This window comes from Canis lupus, chromosome 32, assembly GCF_003254725.2.
Source record: "Canis lupus dingo isolate Sandy chromosome 32, ASM325472v2, whole genome shotgun sequence".
In the NCBI taxonomy this organism is placed as follows: domain Eukaryota; kingdom Metazoa; phylum Chordata; class Mammalia; order Carnivora; family Canidae; genus Canis; species Canis lupus.
Genome location: NC_064274.1, coordinates 14,985,891 through 15,001,347, shown reverse-complemented (window position 1 = coordinate 15,001,347; position 15,457 = coordinate 14,985,891). Strand labels below are relative to the sequence as shown.

At 35.8% G+C, this 15,457-nt stretch overlaps 1 long non-coding RNA gene across 1 annotated transcript in view; it reads left to right on the top strand.

The window, feature by feature from the left end:
- LOC112647282 (uncharacterized) overlaps window positions 1-15,457 on the top strand; it is a 168,483-nt gene that overhangs the window by 76,067 nt on the left and 76,959 nt on the right. The window lies entirely within an intron of this gene.

Below are 15,457 nucleotides of genomic sequence, written 5' to 3'. Positions count from 1 at the left end.
CCTAAGATGAAGTTGGAAAACATGATGCCTAATTTATATTTGTAGGTCAGGAAATAATTCTTAAGGAGCACAGCTTAGCCTTAAATGACAAGTAACATTAGGGAAGAAAGATAGTTGAGAAGAGAGATTTTATAAAGAGTGATTAATATGCTCAGAATCATACAGGTGAAAAACATAGGTGTCATTATAAAACCTGATATAGTTGGAGTTTGGATTGCATTTGGTAAAAGAGCAAGTTAAGAAGGCCTAGAGGTAACAATAGCAAGATAAAGGATTGTGCGCTAACATATTGGTCTTTACTTTATGCTAAAAACTATTGGGAGACAGTGACAACTTAAAGTAGCGGAATAATATAATGAAATTTGTATACCATAAAATCATTCTGGCATTGAGTAGAACTGGGGTCGTGGGGACTGACCTGACTGTTGTAGTGATGTAGCAATGAGTTTCCAACCTATAGCTGAAGCATTGAAAATAAAAAGAAGGGAATGAATTTCAGATGTATTAAGAATGGAAATAGAACTTGGTGACGGGCTGAATTTGGGTAGTGAAACAGAGGAATAAATGACTTAGGAAACTGAATAGAGGAGGAGCATATCCTTCAAGGATACAATTGTTAAAGGAAGGGAAAAAAAAAAAAAAAGGAAGGGAGTAGGTGTGGTGTGGAAGAAAGATAATTCTGACCTGATCAATTAAACTATCAAAATATTCTACACCTTGAGAAACAAATGAACAAAAATCTATTCGCCTCTTTCACTACCCCAACAATAATAGGACTCCCCATTGTAATCTTAATTGTTATATTTCCAAGCATTCTAGTTCCCTTACCGGTGGATTTGGAGATACGTGCACAGAACTTCTAAGCCCTTCCTACTTTCTTTTCTGCAAGAAAATGCAGTAGCTTGCCAAGTATTTCCCTGAGCGCCCTGGCGTTTCCCTGCGCTCTAGTACATGCCAGCTGCTGGGTTTCCCACGAAGACCTTTACCTCGAATAAAGAGTCATGTGAGAAGAAGCTGAGGCCAGCTTCTGCCTTGGCAACAAGCTGTGTCCAGGGGCATCTTAGATCTTTGGGCTGTGTGGGGCGAGTCTGAGACGCAAAGGGAATACCTTGAGATGCCAGAACATAAAGTAGGAAGAGCTTCATCAACTGCTTGAAATTCTTGAATTTGAATTTGAAACAAGTTTAAACTACCTCATCAACTTTGAAATTGCTCTGGCTCTGAGCTTCTTTATCTGTGAGGTAATACTTATCTACATTATTTAAGTCACTTTTAACTTGATAGTTTGTTTCTTTACAGCATTCTAGTATACTCTAATACAGATAAACACTCTGAATGCAGAAGCAAAGGCCAGGAGCTTTGGAAAACAAAGTAGATGAGGAATATCATTTTGAGAGATATCAGCACTGATAAAATCATTATTACATATAATTCATTTTTAGTGACACAGATTGTATGTCCTATGTTATCCATTCAACATCCACTCCACCCTTCCCTAGTTTGCCTTCGTGGAATACAGAGGCTGGAAAAATAAAAACTACGTTTCCAAATTCACTTGGTTTCTAGATGTGATTTAGATTTGGCCGATCACATGCATACATAAGAGAGCGGAAGGCAGAAGTGCAGTGAAGGCCATATGGCAGCTTCTTCTGCTATTTTACCTGGCAAACATGGATATTAAGGCATTTGCTGTTTTAGGCAACACATCAACATTTGTGCCATAGTTCAGTAACTGGCACCATGAAAGCAGAAAGATGCTGGTGTAGGTCGTAGTAGATACAATGTGGTTCCAGAGACAACAACAAAAACTATACTTTTTTTTTTTTTTCATCGTGCTGTTGTCCTGAATGTCTATAGATGTGTGAGTGTGTGAGTTCCTAACCATGGAAGATTTTGATTTTGCCAGTTCCCCATTGTGACAATGTAAATGTTCTAGGGTTTATAAGCTTATGGCCTTAAAAGAAACTTCATTGGTATACTGGTTCCCTGGAGTGGTTGGAATAGTTGTTCTTGAAACTCAACCTAGCAGTTCCTTCTTCAGCCCTCCCACTGATTTCCTAAGCCTCTTAATATCCTACAATATACCTAATTAATATATTTAAAATCCTTAAACAAATTCCCTCTTTCTTAAACTACCTGGAGTAGAATTTTATTCTACTTAACCCTGACAAACATCAAAACTGTAATTAATTTATCATTATTACACACATTTTTGTATTAATTGTATATTTTTTGTGACAATCTTTTTTCTCCTGGTATTTAACAAAGTGCTAGGCATATGGCAATTCATAATTTTGTATAGATATATAAATAAAGATAAATTTACATAAATTCTAGTATCATAATTCATGTCAATAGTTTATTTTCAAAATAGTCCCTTCTTCTAGAGTATAAAAATAGCAACAAAGAAGTATGTTAAGCACTCATTGTGAAAGTTTTATGGGGAAATATGAAAGGTGAACTCCTGGCATTTAAAATACCAAATGTATTCAGACGTTCCTTTGAAGAAAAACGCTATGTAGTATATGTGTTTAATGACAGGTTGGCATGATATCAAAATAGCCTTCTGGCAGTGAATAAATTGGTGAATACAGGCACAAGTGGCCTAGCTGATCTCACTCTTTGTGTCTCTACTGTTTCTAAATAAATTTTCCTATCAACTTGCAAAGAGTTTCTAGTCCCAAGCTTTTTTATTGGTTCATTTCCAGTTTAGTTTAAAAAATATTCTTTAACTTAATGTGGACAATTATTGGAAAGAAAAGAAGAACCTATAGAGACAAAATTTGAAATGCTGTCCACAGATAGTCATATTAAACTGAGGCTTGATGTCACCATTATTATTATTAAATATATTATTAATTTTTAAACTGCTGCTTGATGTCTATCAGTCTGTTAGCCATCAGGAAGTGTGGAGGCAGAGAAAATTAAGGCCATTCCACTTTAAGTTCAGCATTATCACAAGTACAACCATCCCAGGCCCCTGTGAATAAGAGCTGAACTTTACCTTACTTCAGTTACAGGAAGAAAACAGCTTACAGCTTAACATCCTAGAAAACCTGATATTTATCCTAGAAGCCCCTATTAGAATAAGAACAGAGCTCAACGCCCTTGAAGGCCCCATATCAAAATGTAAACAGAACTTGAGGAATTGCTCCACCCCTTCTGGAGGTCCCCTAGACCAGTCCTTAAAACTAAGCTGAAACCCACCTCGGGGTCCAAGTCCCTGCTCCGCTGTGTCAGGTATACTTGGACCCAAGCTCGAGCTTGTAAATAAACCCTTGTGTGTTTGCATCGGTGTCGGCTCCTTGGTGGTTTCTTGGGCACCACAGAAGCAGGGCTGTCATTATACTTAAGCAGAAGAAGTGACATTCAGTCTAGTTTTGAGGAATTATGCATAGTGGTTAAGTCCTTTATCTTTATGCTCTGACTATATTGGTTCAAATCCCAAATCTATCACTTACTAGTCAAGTGACCCTGAGTAACTTAATTAACTTCTTGGAGGCTGAATTTCGGTACCTATCAATTATCTATCAATTATTCATATTTTAAAATAGTTAGAGGAGGATAAGCCCCATAGGAGTTACATAAAGATTAAATAAATTTTTTCTCCTAAAGTACCTGGCCTAGTGCTTGTCACATAGGGATAGATTTAATAAAGTTGTTTTTTAAATTATTGAGGAGCTCCCTTATTTGAAACATCTCTCTTATAGTCCTGTTAGTTGTTCCATCAACAATTTTAGTATTAATTTGTAAAGGTTATCTGAAGGAGAGATCCACTTAAATTTCATTGTTATAACAAGTGCATTCACTAAACTTTTCTAAGTGCTTGTGTCAGAGGATATAATATCCATCTTACAGAAAATGTGACCATATGGTGTAGGCATATATATTTTGAATGGAACAAAGGAAGGTGAGAATATATTATGATATCTATGGGGGTATAAGAAGGACAATTACAGAAAAGGGAGAAATGTTAGGTCACTGTAAAAGAATTCCTCTTAATTCAAACTTTTAAATAATGATATAATAGAATTTTTGAATGTCTAAACAAAGTTAACTGAGAAATATATCAAGAAATAGCATTTTAAGTACTCAGAAAACTAGTATTAAGGCATAATAACTACCAGTGATGTCTTATTTGATATCTCAAATATAAATGTTAAGAATCATTGATCCGATAATTAATCAAATTTACAAGATGTTCTTCTTGTCCAATCATATGTATATTTACGTAAAAAGTTACAGTGATTTCAATTAGTCTTCTAGTTGACTTTTTTGCATTACTTTGGCAAGACTTAATTAATTTTCAATGAACTGCCCAGGAGCGCTTGTTAAGGTATTGCAGGTATTACAGAGACATTGGATATATTAATTTCTAATGACTTGAGCTGTTAATATATTATTTTAGCAAGGTTTTTGGACAGTTAATTAAAAATGCTTAACAAGGCAGCATATTGTAAAGTACTTAAGGTAATCACTAAAGTAAGGCGCATTAGCAAAAAACACAAAAGAAAAAAGAAAACATACCCTGATCATAGCAACAAAACAAATTATCTTTGTTACACCAAATAAATGTACATTTAAAAATCATTTCAATTTCTAAAATTGTTGGACAGTATCAGTCACAGTATAGATTTCATCATAAACAGTGCACTGGTATTGCTGTAAATGTGTTATGTTCTGATAATACAGTCAGTAACTAATGTTGCCCCCTGAACAGAATGTTAGAGATATTACTTAATTGCTTTGTACCACCATTTACACTTTCTCAATATGTTTAATCATAATTTTCAAATATCAGTCTCACCATCACATTAATTTCTTTCTTGAAACAAAATATTTGTAATTTTTCTGTCTTCTGGGGGCCCATGTCATTAATATCTTTGAAAGCTGGGAACATGTTCTGAAGACAGAAGTTGCTATAAATAAATGCTTACAGAAATTTATATTGTTTAGGTTGATTTTGAGTGTATTTATTATGGCGAATATCAAAGAGTGATTTAATTCTTCATAGAAAGTTATAATTTAGGGTTAGATAACATCTTGAAAATTTGTACTCGTAAATATTTATTGTGTAAGCAAAAAGGCATTCATTTTATGGAGGGGATGTATAGTGGTTTTTCTGTTTTTTAGTTTTTTGGGGTTTTTAGTGTACCAATTTACCTTAGCTTTTTTATTTTTTTTATTTATTTTTTTTTTAATGAGATTGTCCAAGTCTTTATCTTTTCACTATAATTTGAAGGGTTTTTTAAAGTTTTTATAAGGTTTTTACTTAAGTTCCAGTTAATTAATCTGGAATGTAATATTAGTTTCAGGTGTACAATATAGGGATTCCACACTTCCATACAATACCCAGTGCTCATCACTTCTTAAATCCCATCACCTATTTAACCCATTCCCCTCCAGCCCACCCTCTGGCAACCATCAGTTTGTTCTCTATAGTAAAGAGTCTATTTCTTGATTTGCTTCTCTCTCTCTCTTTACCTCTTTGATTTGTTTCTTAAATTCCACACATGAGTGATATCATATGGTATTTGTCTTTCCCTGAATGACTTATTTTGCTTAGCATAACACACTTTAGCTCCATTCATGTCATTGCAAATGGCAAGATTTCATTCTTTTCTACAGCAGAGTAATATTCCATTGTGTGTATATGTATATGTATATGTATATATGTGTGTGTATATCTATCTTCCTTATCCATTTATCAGTCAGTGGACACATTTGAGCTGTTTACATAGTTTGGCTTTTATATATAATGCTGCTGTAAACATCAGGGAGCATGTATCCCTTTGAATTAGTATTTTTTGTTCCTTTTTTAAAATTTAGATTCAGTTAATTAATGTATAGTATATTATTAGTTTTAGAGGTAAAGTTCAGCGATTCATCAGTCTTACATAATACCCAGCGCTAATTACATCACATTCTCTCCTTAATGCCCATCACCCAATTATCCCATCCCCCCACCAATCCCCTCCAGCAACTCTCAGTTTGTTTCCTAAGAGTCTCTTATGGTTTATCTCCCTCTCTGATTTCATCTTGTTTTATTTTTCCCTCCCTTCTCCTATTATCCTCTGCTTTGTTTCTTAAATTCCACATATGAATGAGATGGTATGATAATTATGTTTCTCTGATTGATTTATTTTGCTTAACATAATTCTTTGGATAAATATCAAGTAGTGAAATTGCTACATTGTAAGGTAGCTCCATTTTTAATGTTTTGAGGAACCTCCATACTGTTTTCCAGAGTGCCTGCACCAGTTAGCATTTCCACCAACATGACAAGAGGGTTCCTCTTTCTCCACATCCTTGCCAACACTTGTTATTTCTTGTGTTTTGATTTAGCCATTCAGACAGGTGTGAGTTGACATCTCATTATGGTTTTGATTTGCATTTCCCTGATTACGAGTGCTGTTGAGCATCTTTTTTAGTGTCTGTTGGCCATCTGTGTATCTTCTTTGGAAAAATGGCTCTTCATGACTTCTGCCCATGTTTTAATTGGATTCTTCATTTTTTGGGTGTTGAGTTTTATAAGTTTCTTCTATATTTTATATGTTAACCCTTTATTGGATATCATTTTCAAATATCTTCTCAATTGCCCTTTAGTATTATTGATTGCTTCCTTGACTGTGCAGAAGCATTCTATTTTGATAAATTCCTAGGAGATTATTACTGTTTTTTCTTTCCCTACCTCAGAAGACATATCTAGAAAGAAGTTGCTACAGTGAATGTCAAAGAGGTTATTGCCTATATTCTGTTCTAAAAATTTTATGCTGGGCAGCCCCGGTGGTGCAGCGGTTTAGCGCCGCCTGCAGCCCAGGGTGTGATCCTGGAGACCCAGGATCGAGTCCCACATCGGGCTCCCTGCATGGAGCCTGCTTCTCCCTCTGCCTGTGTCTCTGACTCTCTCTCTCTAGCTGTGTCTCTATGAATAAGTAAATAAAATCTTAAAAAAATAAAAAAATAAAAATTCATGCTTTTAGATTTTATGTTTAGGTCTTTAATTCATTTTGAATTTATTTTTATGAAACAGCAGAAAGAGAAATTAAGGAATCAATCCCATTTACAATTGCACCAAAACAAATAAGATATTTAGGGATAAACCCAACCAAAGAGGTAAATAGACCTGTACTTTGAAAACTATAGAAAACTTGAAAGAAATTGAAGATAACACAAAGAAATGGGGAGACATTCCATGTTCATGGATTACAGGAACAAATATTAAAATGTCTATACTATCCAAAGCAATTTCCACATTTAATATAATCCCAATGAAAATACCACCAGCGTTTTTCACAGAGTTACAATAAACAATCCTAAAATTTGTATGGAACCACAAAAGACCTCAAATAGCCAAAGCAACCCTGAAGAAGAGAAGAAAAGCTGGAGGCATCACAATTCCAGACTTCAAGTTATATTAGAAAGCTATAGTGATCAAGACAGTATGGTACTGGCACAAAAATAGACACACAGAGCAATGGAACAGAATAGAAAACCCAGAAATGAACCCACAACTATACCGGGTCACTTAATCTTTGACAAAGCAGGAAGGAATAGTCAGTAGGACATCTGGGATACATGAGGGGAGATTGTTCACTCTTCTTGGAGAGCTTCCTAATCTGGGGAAGGAAACAGACACCCAAATCCAGTAGGCACAGAGATCTCCCATCAAAATTATCAAAATAAGGCCAATAGGAGGATATATCATAGTTAAATTTGCAAAATACACAGATAAAGAAAAATCTTAAAAGCAGCAAGACAAAAGAAGTCCCTAGCTTATAAGGAAAGACAAAGTTAGCAACAGATCTCTCTAAAGAAACTTGGGAAGCAAAAAGAGAGTGGTATGATATATTCAGTGTTCTGAATGGGGAAAATATGCAGCCAAGAATACTGTATCCAGCAAGACTGTCATTCGGAATAGACAGAAAGATAAAGAGTTTCCCAGAAAAATAAAAACTAAAGGAGTTTAGTTTTTGGTTGGTAAACCAAGCACAAGAAATATTATTATTGTTATTTTTTTTAAAGATTTATTTATTTATTTATTTATTTATTTATTTATTTATTTATTTATGATAGACATAGAGAGAGAGAGAGAGGCAGAGACACAGGAGGAAGGAGAAGCAGGCTCCATGCCAGGAGCCTGATGTGGGACTCGATCCCGGGACTCCAGGATCGCACCCTGGGCCAAAGGCAGGCACTAAACCGCTGAGCCACCCAGGGATCCCCCACCAGAAATATTAAAGGGGACTGCCAAGTGGTAAAGAAAGACCAAAAGCTGCAAAGACCAGAATGGAACTCAGAAAATCTCCAGAAACAATGACATAATAAGGAATAAAATGACAGTAAATTCATATCTATCAATAATCACTCTGAATGTAAATAAACTAATGCACCAGTCTAAAGATACATGGTGTCAGAATGGATTGAAAAATAAGACTAATCAATGTTCTATATAAGAAACTCATTTTAGGGGCAGCCTGGGTGGCTCATGGTTTAGCGGTGCCTCAGCCCAGGGTGTGATTCTGGAGACCCGGAATCAAGTCCCACGCCGGGCTCCTGCATGTAGCCTGCTTCTCCTTCTGCCTGTGTCCCTGCCTCTCTCTCTATCTCTCTCCATCTCATGAATAAATAAATAAAATCTTAAAAAAAAAGATAAAAGAAACTCATTTTAGACCTAAAGTTACCTGATTGAAAGTGAGGGTATAGAAAACCATTTATCATGCAAATGGATGTCAAAAGAAAGCCAGAGTAGCCATACTTATATCTAACTAGATTTTGAACCAAAGACTGTAACATTGATGCAGAAGGGCACTGTATATAATAAAGGAGTTTATCCAACAAGAAGATTAAACAACTGTAAATATTTATGTCCACAACTTGAGGGCACCCAATTATATAAAACAACTAATAATAAACATAAAGGAACTTGCTGATAGTAATACAATAATAGTAGGGGAGTTTAACACCTCACTTATATGAATGGACATATCATCTAAGCAGAAAATCAACAGGGAAGCAATGGCTTTGGATGACACACTGGAATAGATGTACTTAATAGATACATTCAGAACATTTCATCTTAAAGCAGTACAATACACATTCATTTTTGAGTGTTCATGAGACATTCCCCAGAACAGATCACATACTGGTCACAAATCAGGCCTCAACAAGTACAAAAAGAATGAAATCTTACCAAGCATATTTTCTGACCACAATGCTGTGAAACTTAAAATCAACCACAGGAAAATTTGGAAGGACCACAAATACATGGAGGTTAAAGTACATCCTACTAAAGAATGAATGGGTCAACCAGAAAATTAAAGAAGTAAAAAACACATGGAAACAATTGATAATGAAAATGTGAAGGTCCAAAAAATTTAAGATTCAGCAAAAGAGGTCATAAGAGGGAAATTTTTAGTAATACAGGCCTACCTCAATTAGAAGGAAAAATCTCAAATAAACAACTGAACCTTACACCTAAGGGAGCTGAAAAAAAGAAAAGCAACTGAAGCATAAGGCCATCAGAAGAAGGGAAATAATAAAGCTTATAGCAGAAATAAATGATATAGAAATTTTAAAAAATTGTAGAACAGATCAATGAAACCAGTAGCTGGTTCTCCCGAAGAATTAATAAAATTAATAAAGCCCTAGCCAGACTAATCAAAGTTAAAGAGGAAGGACCCCAATAAATAAAATCATGAATGAGAGAGGGACAGTTATAACCAAGACCACAGAAATGCAAACAATTTTAAGAGAATATTATGAAATATGATGTAAAATATTATTAAAATTATGTGCCAACAAAATGGGCAATCTGGAAGAAATGGATAAATTTCTAGAAACATGTAAATTACCAAAATTGAAACAGAAAGAAATAGAAAATTTGAACAGATTGATAACCAGCCAAGAAATTGAATTTATCAAAAATCTCCCAACAAACAAAGGTCCAGGGCCAGATGGCTTCTCAGGGAAATTTTACTAAATATTTAAAGAGGAGTTAATACATATCCTTCTCAAATGGTTCCAAAAAATAGAAATGGAAAGAAAATTTCCAAATCATTCAATGAGTCCATCATTACCTTGATCACAAAACCAGATCAAGACCCCACTAAAAAAGAGAATTAAAGGCCAATTACCCTGAAGAACATGGACACAAAAATTCTCAACAAGATAATGGCAAATTGAATCCAATAGTACACCGAAAGAATCATTCATGATGATCAAGTAGGGGTGATTCCTGGGCTACAAGGGTGGTTCGATATTTGCAAATTGATCAATGTGATACATCATATTAATAAAACAAAGAATAAGAACCATATGATCCTGTCAATAGATACATAAAAAGCATTTGACAAACCGCAGCATCCATTCTTGATAAAAACCCTCAACAAAGTAGGGATAGAGGGAGCATACATCATAAAGGACATACAAGAACCACAGCTAATATCATCTTCAATGGAGAAAAACTGAGAGCTACGGTCAGGTACAAGACAAGGATGTCTACGAGCACCATTTTTATTTAACATGGTACTGGAAGTCCTTTCCTCAGCAATTGGACAATAAACAGTAGTAAAAGGCATGGGGGGGCGGGGCAAGATGGCAGAGGAGTAGGGTCCCCAAGTCACCTGTCTGCACCAACTTACCTAGATAATATTTTTTTAAGATTTTATTTATTTATTCATTATAGACATAGAGAGAGAGAGGCAGAGACACAGGCAGAGGAAGAAGCAGGCTCCATGCCAGGAGCCTGACGCGGGACTTGATCCTGGGACTCCAGGATCATACCCCGGGCCAAAGGCAGTCGCCAAACCACTGAGCCACCCAGAGATCCCCCCTTGATAACTTTCAAATCATCCTGAAAACCTAGGAAATTGACCTGAGATTTAAAGAGAGAAGAGCTGGAACTCTACAGAGAGAAGAGTTTGCTCTTACAACAAGTACAACTCATTTTTGCCACTCTGCACTGAGCAAAATGACTAGAAAGAAGAACTCACCACAAAAGAAAGAATCAGAAACAGTAATCTCTGCCATAGAGTTACAGAATTTGGATTACAATTTGATGTCAGAAAGCCAATTCAGAAGCACAATTTATAAAGCTACTCATGGCTCTGGAAAAAAGCATAAAGGATTCAAGATACTTCATGACTGCAGAATTTAGATCTAATCAGCCTTAAATTAAAAATCAGTTAAATGAGATACAATCCAAACTGGAGGTCCTATTGGTGAGGGTTAATGAGGTAGAAGAAAGAGTGAGTGACATAGAAGACAAGTTGATGGCAAGAAAGGAAGCTGAGGAAAAAAGAGAAAAACAATTAAAAGACCATGAGTTAAGGGAAATAAATGACAGCCTTAGAAGGAAAAAAAATCTACATTTGATTGGAGTTCCAGAGGACGCTGAAAGGGCCAGAGGGCCAGAATGCATATTTGAACAAATCATAGCTGAGAAGTCTCCTAATTTGGGGAGGGTCACAGGCATTCAGGTCCAGGATATAGAGAGGTCCCCCCCCAAAATCAATAAAAACCATTGAACACCTCACCAGTTAATAATGAAACTTGCAAATTCCAAAGATAAAGAGAAAATCCTTAAAGCAGCAAGAGACAAGAGATCCCTAACTTATATGGGGAGAAATATTAGATTAACAGCAGACCTCTCCACAGAGACCTGGCAGGCCAGAAAGGGCTGGCAGGATATATTCAGGGTCCTAAATGAGAAGAACAAGCAGCCAACAATACTTTATCCAGCAAGGCTCTCATTCAGAATAGAAGGAGAGATAAAGAGCTTCCAAGATAGGCAGAAACTGAAAGAATATGTGACCACCAAACCAGCTCTGCAAGAAATATTAAGAAGGACTCGGTAAAAGAAAGAGGACACCCAAAGAAATAATCCACAAAAACATGGACTGAATAGGTATTATGATGGCACTAAATTCATATCTTTCAATAGTAACTCTGAATATGAATGGGCTTAATGATCCCATCAAAAGATGCAGGGTTTCAGACTGGATAAAAAAAACAAGACCCATCTATTTGCTGTCTACAAGAGACTCATTTTAGACCTAAGGACACCTACAGCCTAAAACTGAAAGATTGAGGAACCATTTACCATTCAAATGGTCCTCAAAAGAAAGCTGGGATAGCAATCCTCATATCAGATAAATTAAGGTTTATCCCAAAGACTATAGTAAGAGATGAAGAGAGACACTATATCATACTTAAAGAATCTATCCAACAAGAGGACCTAACAATCATGAATATTTATGCCCCTAATGTGGGAGCTGCCAAGTACATCAATCAATTAATAACCAAAGTAAAGAAATACTTAGATAATACACTAATACTGGGAGACTTCAACACAGCACTTTCTGCAAATACAGATCTTCTAAGCACAACATCTCCGAAGAAACAAGAGCTTTAAATGATACACTGGACCAGATGGATTTCACAGATATTTATAGAACTTTACCTCCAAATGCAACTGAATACACATTCTTCTCAAGTGCACATGGAACATACTTCAGAATAGACCACATACTGGGTCACAAATCAGGTCTCAATGGATACCAAAAGATTAGAATTGTCCCCTGCATATTTTCAGACCATAATGCTTTGAAACTTGAACTCAATCACAAGAAGAAATTTGGAAGAAATTCAAACATGTGAAGGTTAAAGAGCATCCTGCTAAAAGATGAAAGGATCAACCAGGAAATTAGAGAATTAAGAAGTTTCATGGAAACTAATGAGAATAAAGATGCAACTGTTCAAAATCTTTGGGATACAGCAAAGGCAGTCCTGAGAGGTAAATACATCACAATACAAGCATCCCTCAAATATTGGAAAAAAACTCAAATACACAAGCTAACCTCGCACCTAAAGGAACTGGACAAAGAACAACAAATAAAACCTACACCAAGCAGAAGAAGAGAGTTACTAAAGATTCAAGCAGAACTCAATGAAATAGAGACCAGAAGAACTGCAGAACAGATCAACCAAACTAGGAGTTGATTCTTTGAAACAATAATAGACAAATAAACCATGAGCCAGCCTTATTAAAAACAAAAGAGAAAAGACTCAAATTAATAAAATCACGAATGAAAAAGGAGAGATCACAACAAATACCAAGGAAATACAAACGATTTTAAAAACATATGAGCAACTATACACCAATAAATTAGGCAATCTAGAAGAAATGGATGCATTTCTGGAAAACCACAAATTACCAAAACTGGAACAAGAAGAAATGGAAAACCTGAACAGGCCAATAACCAGGGAGGAAATTGAAACAGTCATCAAAAACGTCCCAAAACACTGAAGTCCAGGGCCACATGGCTTCCCAGGGGAATTCTATCAAATGTTTAAAGAAGAAACAATACCTATTCTACTAAAGCTGTGCAGAAAGATAGAAAGGGATGGAATACTTCCACACTCATTTTATGAAGCCAGCATCAGCTTAATTCCAAACCAAAGACCCCACCAAAAAAGAGAATTATAGACCAATATCCCTGATGAACCCAGATGCAAAAATTCTCAAGAAGATACAAGCCAATAGGATCCTACAGTACATTAGAAGATTATTCACCATGACCAAGTGGGATTTATCCCTGGGATACAAGACTGGTTCAACACTTGTAAAGCAATCAACGTTATAGATCATATCAACAAGAGAAAAAACAAGAACCATATGACACTCTCAATAGATGCAGAGAAAGAATTTGACAAAATACAGCATCCATTCCTGATCAAAACTCTTCAGAGTGTAGGGATAGAGGGAACATTACTCAGCATCTTAAAAGCCCACAGCAAATATCATTCTCAGTGGGGAAGCACTGGGAGCCTTTCCCCTAAGATCAGGAACAAGACAGGGTTGTCCACTCTCACCACTGCTATTCAACATAGTACTAGAAGTTCTAGCCTCAGCAATCAGGCAACAAAAAGAAATAAAACACATTCAAATTGGCAAAGAAGAAGTCAAAATCTCCCTCTTCTCAGATGACATGATACTGTACATAGAAAAACCCAAAAGACTCCATCTCAGGATTGCTAGAACTCATACAGCAATTCGTTAATGTGGCAGGATACAAAATCAATGCCCAGAAATCAGTGGCATTTGTATATACTAACAATAAGACTGAAGAAAGAGAAATTAAGGAGTCAATCCCATTTACAATTGCACCCAAATCATAAGATACCTAGGAATAAACCTAATCAAAGAGGTAAAGGATCTATACGCTAAAAACTACAGAACACTTCTGAAAGAAATTTAGGTAGACACAAAGAGATGGAAAATATTCCATGCTCATGGATTGGTAGAATTAATATTGTGAAAATGTCAATGCTACTCAGGCAATTTAAACATTTAATGCAATTCCTATCAAAATACCATGGACTTTCTTCAGAGAGTTGGAACAAATAATCTTATGATTTGTGTGGAATCAGAAAAGAGCCTGAATTACTAGGGGAATATTGAAAAAGAAAACCAATGCCGTGGGTATCACAATGCCAGATTTCTGTTGTACTGCCAAAGCAGTGATCATAAAGACAGTTTGGTACTGGCACAAAAACAGGCACATAGATCAATGGAACAGAACAGAGAATCCAGAAATGGACCGTCAACTCTATGGTCAACTAATATTCAACAAAGCAGGAAAGACTATCCAATGGAAAAAGGACAGTCTCTTCAATAAATGGTGCTTGGAAAATCGGACAGCCATGTGCAGAAGAATGAAACTAGACCATTCTCTTACACCATACACAAAGATAAACTCAAAATGGATGAAAGTTATAATGTGAGACAAGCATCCATCAAAATCCTAGAGAACACAGGCAACACCCTTTTTGAACTTGGCCACAGCAATTTCTTGCAAGTTATATCTATGAAGCAAGGGAAACAAAAGCAAAAATGAACTATGGGGACTTAAACTAGTTAAAAAGTTTCTGCACAGCAAAAAGAAAGAGTCAACAAAACTAAAAGACAACCTACAGAATGGGAGAAGAGATTTGCAAATGACGTATCAAATAAAGGGCTAGTATCCAAGATCTATAAAGAACTTATTAAACTCAATACCCAAGAAACAAACAATCCACTCATGAAATGGGCAAAAAACATGAACAGAATTTCACCAAAGAAGACATACACATGGCCAACAAGCACATGAGAAAATGCTCTGCATCACTGGCCATCAGGGAAATAAAAATCAAAACCACAATAAGATACCACCTCACACCGTGAGAATGGTGAAAATAATAAGACTTTAATGCTATTGGTTTCTTTTCCATCCTTCCACTTGTCCCTTTTAATGAAATATGAATTTTTGTTTGGGTTTCACAATGAGCAAAGATACTTTTCAAAATAAAAAAATGCTTATGCTTTCACTTTTTGAATTAAAGTGTTTTTCCCCCCAAAAGAGCCTGAAAACAGGTGATGTCTGTTAAACATAGCAACTTGGATATGGAAGAGGCA